The 18871-nt window shown below is 45.2% G+C and overlaps 1 long non-coding RNA gene across 1 annotated transcript in view; it reads right to left on the reverse strand.

Annotated features, from left to right (window-relative positions):
* The window catches only part of LOC124777090, a 700755-nt gene that overhangs the window by 44228 nt on the left and 637656 nt on the right, over nt 1-18871 (reverse strand). The window lies entirely within an intron of this gene.

The following is an 18871-nucleotide window of genomic DNA, read 5'->3' on the forward strand; positions in this document are numbered from 1 at the left end:
TTCCGGTTGTAATTTGTTTTAAAAGTCTTATTGACCGATCGCGAATCATGCCCAGTGTATGTGCAGCGTACAATTGCGCTAATAGAAGTGATAAAACAACTGGAATATCATATTTCAGGTGAGTATCTAAATGCGAGTTGTACTTCGCGTCTTGTGCATAATTTTCGTGTTTAAGCTGTATCCAAAATGTAAATAAGCTATTGTATACACGTCTCTTTATTTTAGATTTCCTCTGAAAAAGAAAGAGGTGTTAAGTCGGTGGGTAGCCAATATGAGGCAAGATAAGTGGCAGCCAACTTAATATAGTTACATATGCTCGTTTCACTTTGAAGATAGATACATGCATAGTACAAACGAGAAAAGGCGACTTCTGGGAAACGCAGTACCGACAATATTTACGTTTGCTGACCATCTGCAGAAAACAACTATAGTATAGAGACAACCAAGGAAACGGCCTGTCAGTGAAGAATCAGCTTCCTTATCAAATGAACCGGGTAAAATAGTTTTCCTGTTATTTATTTGCTATATGGGTTATGTGTGAATTTTACTATTAATCAATGTATGTTTAAAGAAAAATAAAGCTTAATGATAATACTTCATTTTTGTAGGTGAAAGAGTGAATCAGAATGATCATACAGATCAAAAAATTGAAACAGAATTATGAGGCACTACAGAAAAGGACAGAGAAGCTGAGGAAGCAAGCGGAACATGCAAGGCAAAGTGTTTCAAGAAAGAAGAAACAAATTGTGACATATAAAAAACAGTGGTTGTACGCCTAAATAAGACACTTCAAGACTGTGCTTCTGAAGTGATAGGATGTGACAAAAATAGTGATATTCTGAAGCACTTTTTGCAATGCAAAACAAATGTTCAGTTCCTGAATATCCTAAAGAAATAAGACAGTTTGCCCTTACACTCAGTTTTTATTCCTTCAAAGTTTATAATTATTTGAGGAAGTCTGTTAAATTACCCCATCCTGCGCTGTCAATTGGTCCTTTTTGGACCTACTGAACTATTTAAAATTGTTTTTGACCTAATCTATATGGCATTGCAGCGAAATGAACTGCAACATTTCGTAATAAACTTTTCAATTAATCGATGTCAGAAGTGTGTTTCATTTCTTTTAGCCTTCGTCACTATATGTTTTACAGTAGAGAAATCAGATTGTCAGTGCAGATTGGCTTTTTTTTTACGCCATGCGTAGTAAACAATAACAACATTCAGTATTAGCAGACGACGTGTAGGCTGCAACTTGACGTTACAAGACATGGCGGCTCAGTTTTCAAGTTGCTTCAAAGATGGCGGTGCCATAGCCAGTCTATGTTGTTTATATAGGTCGTTGGCGTTTGCGATGCAGCCGTCGTAGCTCTCACGCGTGTAACAATGTTAGGTACACTAAACCCCTTGACATCAGACATAAATGTGGTAAGTAGAGGAAACCCCTTAGCACCGAAAGTAGTTGCTGCTACTGAGGTGGCTTCCTTGCAGGAACAAGTATACAACCTCGTCACAGAGCCAAATGGGTTTAAGCAAATACCGAAAAACTGAAGGCACCACATATCAGCAACAATTTGAAATAATTTATTAAAAGAAAATACAAGTTAAGTATTTCGAATGCGAAGATGCTCCGAGGCCGCGTTATTAAAAATTAACATGTATTGATCTAAATTTGTACTCCTCTCTCGTCCTGAATCGAACCGGTGATGACTAACATAACCAGTAGAATGTCCAGTTGGGTTCTTCCCTGCGGCGAGTGTACACAAGCCCTGATGCGCGACGCTGATGCGCACTGTCATCAGTGGTCACGGGCCCTACATACAACGTAGCATACACTTCACAAACATGTCGTATTAACTTACATATACTCACCTCATGATGAAGGTTTAAATACCTGAAACGCATTGTGGAAATGAAATAAAGTGTGACTGGTAAAAGTACTCATATACATCGAAGTGACTGCTCTGCAACTCACATTTGAGTGCCTGGCAGAGGGTTCATCGAACCAGCTTCAAGATTTTTCTCTGCCGTTACTCTCTCGAACAGCAGGTGAAAAAAGAACACTTTCAGCTTTCTGTGCGAACTCTGAATTCTCTTGCTTTTATTACCATGATAATTTCTTCCTGTGTACGTGGGTATCAACAAAATATTTCGCAATCGGAGAAGAAAGTTGGTGAAAAGATCTTGCTACAACGAAAAACGCCTTTGTCTTAATGATTGCAGCCCCAACTCGCATTTTCATACCGTGACATTCTCACCCATCTCTGCTTTGCTATAATACAAATCGAGCTCCCTTTTTTCGAACTTTTTTGATGTGTCCGTCAGTCCTATCTGATGCAGATCCCACACCGCGTTCAGTACTCCCCAAAAAAACGGACAACCGTACTGTAGGCAGTCCCTGTAATAGGCCTGTTGCACAATCTGATAATCAGTTCAAAATCGATTTAATTAATCGCAGTCTTTGGTTAGCTTTCCCCTACAACATTATCTATGTGATCGATTCCAATTTTACTTTCAGTCAATATCAGTAACAGCCACGGTAAGGCCTGACATAAAATTTTCGCATTTAGAACGTGGTTCGTACGTCGCAACATCTACATCTACATCTACACTTATACTCCGCAAGCCACCCAACGGTGTGTGGCGGAAGGAATTTTCGTGCCACTGTCATTACCTCCCTTTCCTGTTCCAGTCGCGTATGGTTCGCGGGAAGAACGACTGCCGGAAAGCCTCCGTGCGCGCTCGAATCGCTCTAATTTTCCATTCGTGATCTTCGAGGGAGCTATTAGTAGGGGGAAGCAACATATTCGATACCTCATCCAGAAACGCACCCTCTCTAAACCTGGACGACAAGCTACACCGCGATGCAGAGCGCCTCTCTTACAGAGTCTGCCACTTGAGTTCACTAAACATCTCCGTAACGCTATCACGCCCACCAAATAACCCCGTGACGAAACGCGCCGCTCTTCTTTGGATCTTTTCTATCTCCTCCGTCAACCCAATCTGATACGGATCCCACACTGATGAGCAATACTCAAGTATAGGTCGAACGAGTGTTTTGTAAGCCACCTCCTTTGTTGATGGACTACATTTTCTAAGGACTCTCCCAATGAATCTCAACCTGGTACCCGCCTTACTAACAATTAATTTTATATGATCATTCCACCTCAAATCGTTCCGCAAGCATACTCCCAGATATTTTACAGAAGTAACTGCTACCAGCGTTTGTTCCGCTATCATATAATCATACAATAAAGGATCCTTCTTTCTATGTATTCGCAATACATTACATTTGTCTATGCTAAGGGTCAATTGCCACTCCCTGCACCAAGTGCCTATCCGCTGCAGATCTTCCTGCATTTCGCTACAATTTTCTAATGCTGCAGCTTCTCTGTATACTACATCATCATCCGCGAAAAGCCCCATGGAACCTCCGACACTATCTACTAGGTGATTTATATATATTGTGAAAAGCAATGGTCCCATAACACTCCCCTGTGGCACGCCAGAGGTTACTTTAACGTCTGTAGACGTCTCTCCATTGATAACAACATGCTGTATTCTGTTTGCTAAAAACTCTTCAATCCAGCCACACAGCTGGTCTGATATTCCGCAGGCTCTTACTTTGTTTATCAGGCGACAGTGCGGAACTGTATGGAACGCCTTCTGGAAGTCAAGGAAAATAGCCTCTACCTGGGAGCCTGTATCTAATATTTTCTGGGTCTCATGAACAAATAAAGCGAGTTGGGTCTCACACGATCGCAGTTTCCGGAATCCGTGTTGATTCCTACAGAGTAGATTCTGGGTTCCCAGAAACGACATGATACGCGAGCAAAAAACATGTTCCAAAATTCTACAACAGATCCACGTCAGAGATATAGGTGTATAGTTTTGCGCATCTGCTCGACGACCCTTCTTGAAGACTGGGACTACCTGTTCTGATCTACCTCCGTTCAACTCACAGACGCAATGTTTTCTGCTGTGCAGAGATGACAGTAGGCTGGTGAGTTTGCGTGGCATTACGATGGCGGCAACTTGTAATTGATTGATTGATTAATTGAGAGGGTTGATGGGACCGAACGGCGAGCTCATCAGTCCCGCGATTCAGAAGTTAGTCACAAAAGGAAGAGGGTCCGCTAAAAGTGGACGGATCCAGTCAGGGGAGTTAAAATTATAAAATAATGAAGTTAAAACACACACTGTAATAGGCATAAAAGGTGAGACCAAATCTAAAAACTGGAAAAAAGGGACGGTCTTTCCATGGGGGAGTGATCATGGGTCCCCAGATCGAGAATACATGAAGAGAGGTCCCAAACACAACCACCCTGCCCCAGCTCCAAGAGTAAAAGACCAGTTCAACCACCCGTGAATCGTCTGCTGATATTAAATTTAAGGAATCGGGAGGACTATACTTAGCACGAAGGACCAAAAGAAGGGGACATTCCACCAATATGTGGGATATCGTCAGTCTGACTCCACAACTGCATTGTGGGGGTGGTTCGTTACGTAGGAGGAAACAATGGGTGACCTGGGTATGGCCAATGCATAAATGGGATAAAACAGTGAACTCTTACCGAGAGGAGCGAAAGGAAGAGCGCCAAACTGCAGTAGACCCCTTGATCGTGCGGAGTTCATTAGTATAAGCAGTAGCGCACCAGATGTCATTCCACTTTTAAGCAAAGAGAGATTCGACGTAGATCTACATATCGGCAGCTGGAATCATGAAAGAAAATGGGAGGGGTGGGGGGTAAGTATCTGCTTCTCTAGCCAAACGGTCAGCCAGTCCATTCCCTGGGAGGCCCACATGTCTTAGCACCCATAGAAAGACAACTGAGCAGGAGGCATGACGAAGGGCAGAGAGGACATCATGGATAGCAGAGACCAAAGGTGCGAGAGTAGCATCGGTCGATAGCCTGCAGGCTCCTCATTGAGTCTGAACAAATTAAAACACTGTGTAGGGGCAACTTGTGAACAGTCCTTTTTACTCCTGCATAAATTCAGGATTTACTGTATGTTTCCGATGCTTGGCAAATCCTTGCACTACCTACGATATCCAGGATAACACAATACAGTTGTGCGCGTAAGCCACGCACGAGAAACGCGTCCAGTTGCAGGCCGGTGTAAATTCCGCACAAAGCCGGCGGGCAGCGGCACGAAATTGCTCGCAACTATATTACAGCCCGCTTTAGCGGCGCGACATGAATACATGCACGAGGCGAATAATTCTGCCGCCATAACCTCGCCGCTGCGTGTGACGCACAAAGGGAACCTACGCACATCGCGTCACGGGGACAGATTTACCGAATCACTGCCGGTTTCCCAATTACAGGTAGGGACTGGCAGCGCCGCACTGGCTGCGATGATGAGAAGCTAATCCACCGTATCAGAACCTATAAAAGTCGCCAATTTCCGTACAGGGTACGTTTCAGGTAGACAACTGACTTTGAGAGAAATCAAACTCACCAATTCGCACTTTCCTCACATGACACCTGAAACCCGTGGATCAAGGCAGTCAGATTGATGCTTTACTTGTTGGCTTCGGGAAACCGTTTGACTCAGCACCACACCAACGGACATTAAGGAAAGTAGGATCATATGGGAGTCTCACATAAAATTTGTGACTGGATTGAGCATTTCTTGGTAGGAAAGACATGGAGTGTTATCTTGGATGGAAAGTCACTTCTGTAAAGTAATTTCCAATGCACTCAGGAACGTCTGTTGGGACTGTTATTGTTCATGTTGTTTATTAATGACCTTGCAGACAATGTGAATAGTACCTCAGACTTCGCGGATGATGCGGTCGTCTATAATGATATACCGTCCGAAAAAAATGCACAGATATTGAGTCGGATCTTGAGAACATTTGAATGTGATACGAAGAATGGAAACTTACTTTAAATCCACATCTACATCTACGTACTCATCAAGCCACTGTACGGTGAGTGGTGGAGGGTAGCCTGTACCACTGCTTGTCATTTCCTTTCCTGTTCCACTCTGAAAATAAAGCGAGGGAAAAACGACTATCTATACGCCTCCGTATGAGTCCTAATTACTGGTATCTTATCTTCGTGGTCCTTACGCGCAGTGTATATTGGCGGCAGTAGAATGGTTGGGCAGTCAGCTTCAAGTGCCGGTTCTCTAAATTTTCTCACTAGCGTTTCTCGAAAAGAGCGCCGCTTTCCCTCCAGAGATCCCATTTCAGTTCACGAAGCATTTCCGTAACACTTGCTTGTTGTTCAAACATATCGGTAACAAAGCTGGCAGCCCGCCTCTGAAATGTGGTGGTGGTGGTGGTTAGTGTTTAACGTCCCGTCGACAACGAGGTCATTAGAGACGGAGCGCAAGCTCGGTTAAGGGAAGGATGGGGAAGGAAATCGGCCGCGCCGTTTCAAAGGAACCATCCCGGCATTTGCCTGAAACGATTTAGGGAAATCACGGAAAACCTAAATCGGGATGGCTGGAGACGGGATTGAACCGTCGTCCTCCCGAATGCGAGTCCAGTGTGCTAACCACTGCGCCACCTCGCTCGGTGCCTCTGAAATGCTTCGATGTCTAACTTCAATCCGACCTGGAACGGATCCCAAAGACTCGAGCAGTACTCAAGAATAGGTGGCACCAGCGTCTTATATGTGGCCTCTTTTACAGATAAACCACTCTTTCCTAAAACTTTCCTAATAAACTGAAGTCGACCATTCGTCTTCCCTACCACACTTCTCACACGATCGTTTCATTTCATATCGCTTTGCAACGCTACACCCAGATATTTAAACGACGTGACTGCGTCAAGCAGGACACTACTAATGCTTTATCCGAACGTTAAGAGTTCGTTTTTCCTACTTATCTACATTAACTTACATTTTTCTACACTCAGAACCAGCTGTCATTCGTTACACCAACCAGACATTTTGCTGGGGTCATCTTGTATCCTCCTATAATCACTGAACTTCGACACCTTACTGCACGCCACGGAATCATCAGAAAACGACCGCAGACTGCTGCCCGCCCAGTCCGCCAGATGATGTATATGTGTCGAAAATAACAACGGTCCTGCCACATTTCCCTGGGGCGCTTCTGACAATACCCTTAGCTCTAATGAACACTCGCCATCGTCGCCATCGAGGACAACATACTGAGTTCCACTATTTTAGAAATCTTCGAGCCACTCACATATCTGAGAACCTATTCCATATGCTCGTTCCTTCGTTAACAGTCTGCAATGGGACATGCTATCAAATGCTTTCCGGAAATCTAGAAATGTGGAATCTGCCTCTTGCCCTTCATGTGTAGTTAGCAGTATACCATGTGAGAAGAGGGCAAGCTGAGTTTCGCTCGAGCGATGCTTTATAAAACTGTGCTGATTAGCGAACATAAGCTTTTCGGTCTCAAGAAAGATTATTATATTAGAACTGAGAGTGTGTTCGAAGATTCTTTTACCCTTATTATACAAGGTGTCCAATTTATCTTGACCACCCTAAATAACTGTTTGCCCACATGCAAATTACGAAATGTTTCAAGCAAATGTTATTTAGCCGTCAGGGGGACATCAATCAGCATGATTGCCTTCGTTGTAGCTTTGTTTTTTACAAAGATATGAACAGTGGTATGACTTCCAGAATTAGATTTTCACTCTGCAGCGGAGTGTGCGTTGATATGAAACTTCCTGGCAGGTTAAAACTATCTGCCGGTCCGAGAGTCGAACTCGGGACCTATGCCTTTCGCGGGCAAGTGCTCTACCAACTGAGCTACCCAAGCACGACTCACGCCCCGTCCTCACAGCTTTACTTCTGCCAGTACCTCGTCTCTCCTACCTTCCAAACTTTACAGCTCTCCTGCGAACCTTGCAGAACTAGCACTCCTGAAAGAAAGGATATTGCGGAGACATGGCTAGCCACAGCTTGGGAGATGTTTCCAGAATGAGATTTTCACTCTGCAGCGGAGTGTGCGCTGATATGAAACTTCCTGGCAGATTAAAACTGTGTGCCGGTCCGAGACTCGAACTTGGGACCTTTGATTTTCGCGGGCAAGTGCTCTTCCAACTGAATAGTTACGCAAAAGTGGGAAAAACTAGCAGAGGCTGACTTCGGTGATGATTAGTTTGGGTTCAGTGAACTGTAGGCAATGCTGATCCTATGACTTATCTTAGACTGAAGATATAGAAAAGTATGTTTACAGCTTCTGTAGATCTGACAAAAGCTTTTGACAGTGTTGATTTGAATACGCTTTTCCAAATTTTGAATGTAGCAGGAGTAAAGTACAGGGAGCGAAAGATTATCTGCAACGTGTACAGAAACCAGAAGGCAGCTTTTATGAGTCGAGTCGAAGGACATGAAAGATTAGCAGTGGTTGAAAAGGGTTGTGACGTCTCCTCAATGTTATTCAATCTGTAAACTGAGCCATCTGTGAAGGAAACCAATGAGAAATTTGGGAAGGTAATTAGAGCTCAGGGAGAAGGAACAAAAACTCAGGGGTTTCAAATGACACTGTAATTCCGCTAAAGGCGAAGTAAGCACTTTGACCGGAACGGATATTACCTTGGCAAGGGTATACAGTGAACATCAACAAAAAGAAAACAAGGGTAAGAGACTATAGCTGACTCAAATCAGGCGATTCTGAGGGGATTAGATTAGGAAATGAGACACTTAAAGTAGTAGGTAAGTGTTGGTAGTTGGGCAGCAAAATAACTACACTCCTGGAAATTGAAATAAGAACACCGTGAATTCATTGTCCCAGGAAGGGGAAACTTTATTGACACATTCCTGGGGTCAGATACATCACATGATCACACTGACAGAACCACAGGCACATAGACACAGGCAACAGAGCATGCACAATGTCGGCACTAGTACAGTGTATATCCACCTTTCGCAGCAATGCAGGCTGCTATTCTGCCATGGAGACGATCGTAGAGATGCTGGATGTAGTCCTGTGGAACGGCTTGCCATGCCATTTCCACCTGGCGCCTCAGTTGGACCAGCGTTCGTGCTGGACGTGCAGACCGCGTGAGACGACGCTTCATCCAGTCCCAAACATGCTCAATGGGGGACAGATCCGGAGATCTTGCTGGCCAGGGTAGTTGACTTACACCTTCTAGAGCACGTTGGGTGGCACGGGATACATGCGGACGTGCATTGTCCTGTTGGAACAGCAAGTTCCCTTGCCGGCCTAGGAATGGTAGAACGATGGGTTCGATGACGGTTTGGATGTACCGTGCACTATTCAGTGTCCCCTCGACGATCACCAGTGGTGTACGGCCAGTGTAGGAGATCGCTCCCCACACCATGATGCCGGGTGTTGGCCCTGTGTGCCTCGGTCGTATGCAGTCCTGATTGTGCCGCTCACCTGCACGGCGCCAAACACGCATACGACCATCATTGGCACCAAGGCAGAAGCGACTCTCATCGCTGAAGACGACACGTCTCCATTCGTCCCTCCATTCACGCCTGTCGCGACACCACTGGAGGCGGGCTGCACGATGTTGGGGCGTGAGCGGAAGACGGCCTAACGGTGTGCGGGACCGTAGCCCAGCTTCATGGAGACGGTTGCGAATGGTCCTCGCCGATACCCCAGGAGCCACAGTGTCCCTAATTTGCTGGGAAGTGGCGGTGCGGTCCCCTACGGCACTGCATAGGATCCTACGGTCTTGGCGTGCATCCGTGCGTCGCTGCGGTCCGGTCCCAGGTCGACGGGCACGTGCACCTTCCGCTGACCACTGGCGACAACATCGATGTACTGTGGAGACCTCACGCCCCACGTGTTGAGCAATTCGGCGGTACGTCCACCCGGCCTCCCGCATGCCCACTATACGCCCTCGCTCAAAGTCCGTCAACTGCACATACGGTTGACGTCCACGCTGTCGCGGCATGCTACCAGTGTTAAAGACTGCGATGGAGCTCCGTATGCCGCGGCAAACTGGCTGACACTGACGGCGGCGGTGCACAAATGCTGCGCAGCTAGCGCCATTCGACGGCCAACACCGCGGTTCCTGGTGTGTCCGCTGTGCCGTGCGTGTGATCATTGCTTGTACAGCCCTCTCGCAGTGTCCGGAGCAAGTATGGTGGGTCTGACACACCGGTGTCAATGTGTTCTTTTTTCCATTTCCAGGAGTGTAGTAAAAGAGGATATAAAATGTGGAGTGAGAAAAGAAACATAAGAATTTCTGAAAAAGAGCGAATATAAATTTATACGTTAGGAAGTCTTTTCTGAAGGTATTTGGATGGAATGTAGCCTTAAACGGAAGTGAAACGTAGATAATGAACAGTTGAGACTAAAAGAGAATAGAAGCTTTTGAAATGTGGTGGTATAGAAGAATGCTCAAGATAGGTGGGTAGAGCAGGTAACGACTGAAGTGATACTGAATGGGACACGTGAGAATTGGTAGTACAAGCGGACTAAAAATATGGATGGGTTGACAGGACATCTCGCTAGGTATCAAGGAATAGTTAATTTGTTAAGTATGGAGGTGAAGATTGCAGAAGAAAATCAAGACATGCATACAGTACGGAGGTTGAAATGCATTTAGGCTGTAGTAGTTACTTGGGTATGAAAACACTTGTACAAGTGACACTGGAATTGGGAGCTGCGCCACACCGATCTTTGGACAGACGACAACAATTGCGACATGAAAATCATACGAGACGAAGCCAAGTACCAGTCCCGATAGTAATATTGAACGACAAAGATTGCTCTACTTATCTTTGTGAGGCACTTGAGTGCCAGGACCCGGAAAATGATTATGAATGCCGAAGGCATCACGTTATACACAGTACTTCCCTGTCTGCTCATTGCTCCGACTGTCCGCACGCACGGTATGAGTCAAAATTGCTCTATTTCAGCGCCGTGGCCATTATGTCAGGCGTGTGGTGAAAGTTTTAGAAAGTGGGCGCGCTGATTTTTGTGAACATCTCTGCGATGCACAACGCATTTCTGTTAGCGTCTTCCATTATAATTCGTTGAGAGTCTGCAACACTTTTTTATTTATTTATTTACACGTCAAGTTCCGTAGGACCAAATTGAAGAGCAAATCTCCAAGATCATGGAACGTGTCAGTGCACGAAATTACAACATAAAAATAATAACAGATAAAAATAAAATGTTTATGAACCCTAAAAAAGTCACCCCATAAGTTTAAGTAAACGCAGCCAACAATACAACAAGAATCAGCTTAATTTTTCAAGAAACTTCTCGACAGAATTGAAGGAGTGACCCATGAGGAATCTCTTCAGTTTCTATTTGAAAGCGCGTGGATTACTGCTAAGATTTTTGAATTGTAGATGTAGCTTATTGCAAATGGATACAGGAAGTTCGATCCAAATGCAGGTTTGATTTTTGCCGAGTATTAACTGAATGGAAGCTGCTTCTTCTTGGGAATAAGCTAATATTGTTAACAAGAAATGACAGTAAGGAATATAGATATTGAGAGGCCACTGCCAGAATACCCACACTCGTGAACAGGGGTCCACAAGAGGTCCGTGAACGTACACCGCTTATTGTCCGAACCGCCCATTGTCATGCTGAATTAACAAACATACGAAGCAGAATGAAATTTTCACTCAGTAGAGCAGTGTGTGCTGACTTGAAACTTCCTGGCTGATAAAAACAGTGTCCATGGTCGGAATTCTAATCTGGGTCGTTTTCATTTCGCAAGCAAGTGTTCTACCGGTTGAGCTAGCAAGGCACGACTCACGACTAGCCTTCACAGGCTTTCTTCTACCAGAACCTCGTCTCCTACCTTCCAAGCTTCACAGAAATTCTCCCGCATACCTTGCGGGTCGTGGGTCGTGATTGGATAGCTCAGTCGGTTGAGCACTTGCCCGCGAAAGACAAAGGGTCCCAGGCTCAATTGACGGCCAGGTACACAGTTTAAATCTGCCCGTAACGAAGCGACCACCTCATACTTCATTAATTCATCTCGAATGAAGAACTCTTAAGAATCAGTCATGTAAGGTTCTTGTAAGCGACAGCTTCCGTGTGCGAATTACGTCTCCTTAGGATTATCCCAACAAACGAGAGTCCGTTACTTTCCATCTCGACTAGATAACGAGGTTGTTCCACATTCAATCAATTCCGGACAGAAACTCTTAGAGCCTTGAAGGCTGTGATATTGCAGTGGCTGACTGCTTATTGTGTATACTCAAACGATATGGAGTTTGACAGAGCACTGAAAGACCTGATTCGAAACAAGGCCCCAGGAGTAGACGACATTCCATTAGAACTACTGACGGCCTTGGGAGAGCCAGTCCTGACAAAACTTTATCATTTGATGAGCAAGATCTATGAGACAGGCGAAATACCCTCAGACTTCAGGAAGAATATAATAATTCCAATCCCAAAGGAAGCAGGTGTTGACAGGTGTGAAAATTACCGAACTATCAGTTTAATAAGTCACGGCTGCAAAATACTAACGCTAGTTCTTTACAGAGGAATGGAAAAACTAGTAGAAGCCGACCTCGGGGAAGATCAGTTTGGATTCCGTAGAAATATTGGAACACGTGAGGCAATACTGACCCTACGACTTACCTTAGAAGATAGATTAAGGAAAGGCAGACCTACGTTTCTAGCATTTGTAGACTTAGAGAAAGCTTTTGACAATGTTGACTGGAATACTCTCTCTCAAATTCTGAAGGTGGCAAGGGTAAAACACAGGGAGTGAAAGGCTATTTACAATTTGTACAGAAACCAGATGGCAGTTATAAGAGTCGAGGGACATGAAAGGGAAGCAGTGCTTGGGAAGGGAGTGAGACAGGGTTGTAGCCTCTCCCCGATGCTTTTCAATCTGTATATTGAGCAAGCAGTAAAGGAAACAAAAAGAAAATTCTGAGTAGGTATTAAAATCCATGGAGAAGAAATAAAAACTTTGAGGTTCGCCGATGACATTGTAATTCTGTCAGAGGCAGCAAAGAACTTGGAAGAGCAGTTGAACGAAATGGACAGTGTCTTGAAAGGAGGATATAGGTTGAACATCAACAAAAGCAAAACGAGGATTATGGAATGTAGTCGAATAAAATCGGGTGATGCTGAGGGAATTAGATTAGGAAATGAGACACTTAAAGCAGTAAAGGAGTTTTGCTATTTGGGAAGCAAAATAACTGATGATGGTCGAAGTAGGGAGGTTATAAATGTAGACCGGCAATGGCAAGGAAAACGTTTCTGAAGAAGAGAAATTTGTTAACATCGAGTATAGATTTAAGCGTCAGGAAGTTGTTTCTGAAAGTATTTGTATGGAGTGTAGACATGTAAGGAAGTGAAACGTGGACAATAAATAGTCTGGACAAGAAGAGAATAGAAGCTTTCGAAATGTGGTGTTACAGAAGAATGCTGAAGATTAGATGGGTAGATCACATAACTAATGAGCAGGTATTGAGTAGGATTGGGGAGAAGTTTTTGGCACAACTTGACTAGAAGAAGGGATCGGTTGGTAGGACATGTTCTGAGGCATCAAGCGATCACCAATTTAGTATTGAAGGGCAGCGTGGAGGGTAAACATCGTAGAGGGAGACCAAGAGATGAATACACTAAGCAGATTCAGAAGGATGTAGGTTGCAATAGGTACTGGGAGATGAAGAAGCTTGCACAGGACAGAGTAGCACGGAAAACTGCATCAAACCAGTCTCAGGACTGAAGACCACAACAACAACATGGTATATTTTCGTACAATAACATTATATTTACACTGTTTACAGACAGCTGTCATTCTGCGCCATGGTCTGGTCATCTGTAAGTCTGTGTACACTTCATATCAAGTTGCTAAGTCTGTCAGCTACCTGTAGACAAATGCACCGACTAGCAACAGCCTCATAGCACCACACACTTTGTCCAACGTCGCGTTTTCCTGTCTGCCTGTGGGTGCTAATCTCGGGAACTGCTACTTGTAGGGATTTTGATACGGTTTCCACTAATAAATACACTGATTCAGGAGGAACGTTTTTGTATGTCACTGCATATTATAAAGAAGTCGTCAGCGCTCTAGATGCTTAGTGCATACGCCGCCGAGTGGCACTACCACGTCACCGGTGGACGTCGAATTCGCGTCACCTCACTGACTGCAAATGTGACAGGACCACAGGTTTTTTTAGCCGCCGCAATTCAGAACTCCACCCCACATTATCCTGCGACTACTTTCATATCACGCCGAATATACAGAAGACCAGTTGTGGGACATTATGAAACAAGCACGACGCTGTTGCTACATCCACTGGTAGTGAATATTAGTGCACGGCTTCCCAAACTGTGTGTCAGCGGAACGCTGGTGTTCTGCGGGAATTGAATAAGTGCTCCGCGAAAAACTATTAATTGCATGGCGTATTTTCGACATTACTTATTTTTTTTAGATTTTATGGTTTATTTGTTATTACATGTGATTTACAATTGAAGTAATCACTGAATAAGTCAAAGTTTTCTCGGTTTTCCAAATTTTATCAGTCTTCAGAATAAACAACATGTTCCGTTAAAGCACCAGGATTCTTGAAGTGATTCTTTTCCGTCAGAGGAAAAATGTACGGCGCTGCACGATGTAGTGCCCGTAAAGCAGCAAGAATGTACAGAGAACGCTTTCCCAGCAGGTATCATCCTAATTGGAAGATGTCTGAACACTAGACTTTTACGACATGTGTTGGATCGAACCACCCTGCAGTAAGCACTCGTCAACTTGCCCCTGAAACGCACACCTCGAAGGATGCAGTGTGGAGAGTAATGCTGGTTCAAATGGCTCTGAGCACTATGGGACTTAGCTTCTGAGGTCATCAGTCCCCCAGAACTTAGAACTACTTAAACCTAACTAACCTAAGGACATCACACACATCCATGCCCGAGGCAGGATTCGAACCTGCGACCACAGCGGTCGCGCGGTTCCAGACTGTAGCGCCAAGAACCGCTCGGCCACTCCGGCCGAGGTATCACTCGATTATCACACAGAACGGCGCCAGCACTGGGACTACTAACACGCATTTTGAGCCGCTGGGTTATCCACCGCAGTGCTGTAGTGCCGAACTTCGTACAGTTTGCATTTTTCACGCTTGAGGCGTCATTCACCCGTAACGGTATTTTCAACAGCCGCAAGATCCACGTCTGGAGTAAGCACAATCCTCATGCCATCCATATCGGTGGCCACCAGCTACGATTCTTTGTCAACGTATGGGCGGGCACTGTTCAAAATCACCTAGTAGGATCTTATGTGCTGCCTGCCCGTTTGACTGGTCCACGTTACCTGGTGTTTCTGTAAGATGTGTGGCCACAGTTCTTGAAGACATTACCCCTTGTTGTCGGCGAAAGGATGTGGTTTCAACACGACGGTGCACCAGCCCACTCCCATGTTAATGTCCGCGAGCACCTGAACGACACGTACCCTAATCGTTGGACTGGAGAGGGATGTCCTGTCCCAAGGCCAACGACGATCGTCGGCTCCCACACGTCTGGACTTTTTCCTCTGGGGTTTCGTCAAGAAATTCGTGCATGAAACCCCCGCAGAAGCGGCTGAAGACCTGCTTGCTAGGGTTCAAGCTGCTTGTTTCCTAGCTGAACAGACGCCAGGCCGTGCGCCAGAAGTTAAAGCGTCGTTGCCATGCAATCACCGAGAATGGTGGTCGTCACTCTGAGCAGTTACTATGAGCTACATTGTTTGTTATGCACTGTACGTCTTGTATGCTCATAACACAGCAAATATGCATTTCCGACCATTCGTTCCCTACCTCAATATAATCGATTGTGGACTCACTGTCACCTGTTTCAATGTGATCCAAAAGGTTTGAGACGACCTGTATATTGTAAATATATACATTTGTGTTTTAATCTTTCTGTAGTTTCTGATGTGTTCTATAGTGTTCATCCACCTCGTTACAGTGACGGACACGACAGTTAGTGCTACTCGTCCGCAGGTGGAGTGCATCTATCAGAATCTCATAAATATTAAAATTAACTTTAAACACAAACTGAAATCATATCAGTTTCACAGCTCCATAGAATAATTTCTGGACTGCAACAATATTGTGTGTGTGTGTGTGTGTGTGTGTGAGAGAGAGAGAGAGAGAGAGAGAGAGAGAGAGAGAGAGAGAGAGAGGTAAATGTTCAGGGTATTGCCGGTGCTTCACTGAGAAAGTCTACGGTAATTGAAGCCATTACTGTTCCCATATCAGAGAGAGAGAGACCGCAATAACTAAAAGATACGGGTCAATTCTGAACAGGACTTGCTCTCCGAGGCTTCCGTACAGAATTATGTACACCAGGTGTCTCTTTTAAGAGTTCTCAGGAGAATTTTCTCTGGTGATTCGACAGGTATTTGCAAATTGCGTTGCTGTAATGTGTAGCTACAGTCGGCCCAAACAAATACCGCTCATCGAGTCTTTCATGCGACGCCGAGTGTTGAGGAAAACCAACACTTTGTTTCCCACTATGGACAAAACTTTTTTTAAAGCGAGATTTTACGTGCTCATTCCATAGAGCCATCCCAGTCTAGTGCGACTTTGTATTATTGGTACATATTAACAAGGACGCTAAAACTCTTAGGAAACTGTATTCCACCAGTAGCGACTGAGCAGCGCCGCTGCATGCCGGCAGCTGTCAGAGTGGACCAGGGCAGAGCCGTCGCTGCTGCAGCACTGGTTATTCTTCGTGCCTTACTGTCCCCGTTAAGACGGCCTGGTGCAAGTTTTTCAACAGGATGCCACTTCGACGACTTGCGTGTCCTTTTCCTCGAATGGTCACTCGTCCAAGTACCAGCCGGGCCCATTGTTGATTAACCTCTTTTTTTTTTAAGGAAGCAGAGCAGATATCTTTAGGCCGGTGGAAGCAGGATGGACAGGGCTCGAAAACAAGGCCTGGCCACAATGCCTCCCCCTTCCTACGAGGCATGTTAAACAGAACATCTTTACTTCTACTATGGTGCTCTTCTACGGGGTAAAAAAAGTAACTAAACAAAAAGATTAAAGCATAAACAGAATGTAAAGGCCGCTCTTCCGGCAGAACCAACATTTGACACTACACTCGCCGCTATCATCGATCAACACGTCCATGGATCCTTCTAATCCGCCATTACAGCCAAGCACATCTTCACGAAGAAAGAGTTCATATGGTTCTGTCTCTTGTACCCATCCGTTTCGTAAAATTAACATGCACATCAGTTTAACTTCTCATACCTGACACAACCCAATTGCAGGGCGGGTCCAAGAAGACACTACCCCGATAATTAACGAAGCATTGGCGGTAGCGCGGGTGGCATCGTAGACGAGTGAACCTTTCCAATAGGAAGGTCCAAAAATAGAGGAAGTGGTGGTCATCGTCATGGTAACGATACAATATGGTCAAACCCGATCCATGTCACTGCATTCATCTTAGTATGTGTATAAAACGTCAAATCTGCGATAAGAAGGATGACGGAGTCACAGCTGTAGGGGTCCTTCGCTGAAAGAGCGGCAAAATCACTCTCTTCAACCTCCACACGTCCACAGCAGACCCATATTCCAGCCAGTGTTCATCTGTATCAGGAAGATGGCACTGGAGACACAACAGAGAATCGGCCATACATGCGGAACGGAGCCCTTGCTGATTCATATATTTGTGGCTGACCTCTAAATACCAGGCCGCTCTGGCGTCGAAATCGAGAGGAGCGCCATGTAACCGGCCAAATAACCGACGGTAGACGGCTTTCAGTCGGATTGCGGAGATGTCCTCACATCATATAGCAATAAAGATCATGGGCCCTCTGCAGTCACTCAGTTCACAGATCAGTGTTGACATAACTGAAGTCCACAAAAATGTCCGCAAATTGATGCAGATTTCAATGGTGGGCTATCAACAAGTGTCATCGTACGAACCATTCAACGAAACATCATCGGTATGGGCTTTCGGAGCCGAAGGCGCAATCGTGTACCCTTGATGGTTGCACGACACGAACTTTACCGACATTGGATTGTTAATGACTGGAAACACGTTGCCTGGTCGGACGAGTCTAGTTTCAAATTGTTTCGAGCGGATGGACGTGTACGGGTATGGAGACAACCCCATGAATCCAAGGACGCTGCTTGTCAACAAGGGACTATTCAAGCTGGTGAAGTGTCTGTAACGATGTGCGGCGTGTGCAGTTGGAGTAATGTGGGACCCCTGATACATCTACATACGACTCTGACAGGTGACACGTATGTAAGCATCCTGTCTGATCACCTGCATCCATTCGTGTTCATTGTGCATTCCGACGGACTTGGGCAATTCCAGCAGGACAGTGCGACACCCCACGCCTCCAGAACTGCTACAGAGTGCATCCAGGAACACTCTTCCGAGTTTAAGCACTTCCGCTAGCCAACAAATTCCGCGGACATGAACATTATTGAGGATATCTGGGATGCGTTGCAACGTGCTGTTCAGAAGAGATGTCCACTCCCTCGTATTCCTACCGATTTATGGACAGTCCTGCAGGATTCATGGTGTCAGTTCCCTCCAGCACTACTTCAGAGATTAGTCGAGTCCGTGCCATGACGTGTTACGGCACTTCTGTATGCTAGCGGGGAAACAACACGTTGTTAGGCAGGTGTACCAGTTTCTTTGGCTCTTCAGTGTATATCGATGAAACGAAACTCGCAGTAGACTAACCTGTGGTCGCTCTATCGAATGGGCACGTAAAATTCCATTTTAAAAATCATTTTGCCGATGACAGGAAAGAAAGTGACGTTTTGCGTTGACACTGGGCGGTACATGGAAGAAGTGATATCCAGCTACACATTGCAAAAACGAAATTGCAGATATATGCCGGAATACCAGAGAAAGTGGCCTAACGACTCTTAGGACAAACAACCTGTAGAGACAGTATCAAAATATTGACATAAATAGCCGTAACTTTTGACTGCCTTGACGTAGAAGCTTCAAGTTTTTCTTGCCAAGGGACCGTAGA

Source organism: Schistocerca piceifrons, chromosome 2 (assembly GCF_021461385.2).
Source record: "Schistocerca piceifrons isolate TAMUIC-IGC-003096 chromosome 2, iqSchPice1.1, whole genome shotgun sequence".
Lineage (NCBI taxonomy): Eukaryota > Metazoa > Arthropoda > Insecta > Orthoptera > Acrididae > Schistocerca > Schistocerca piceifrons.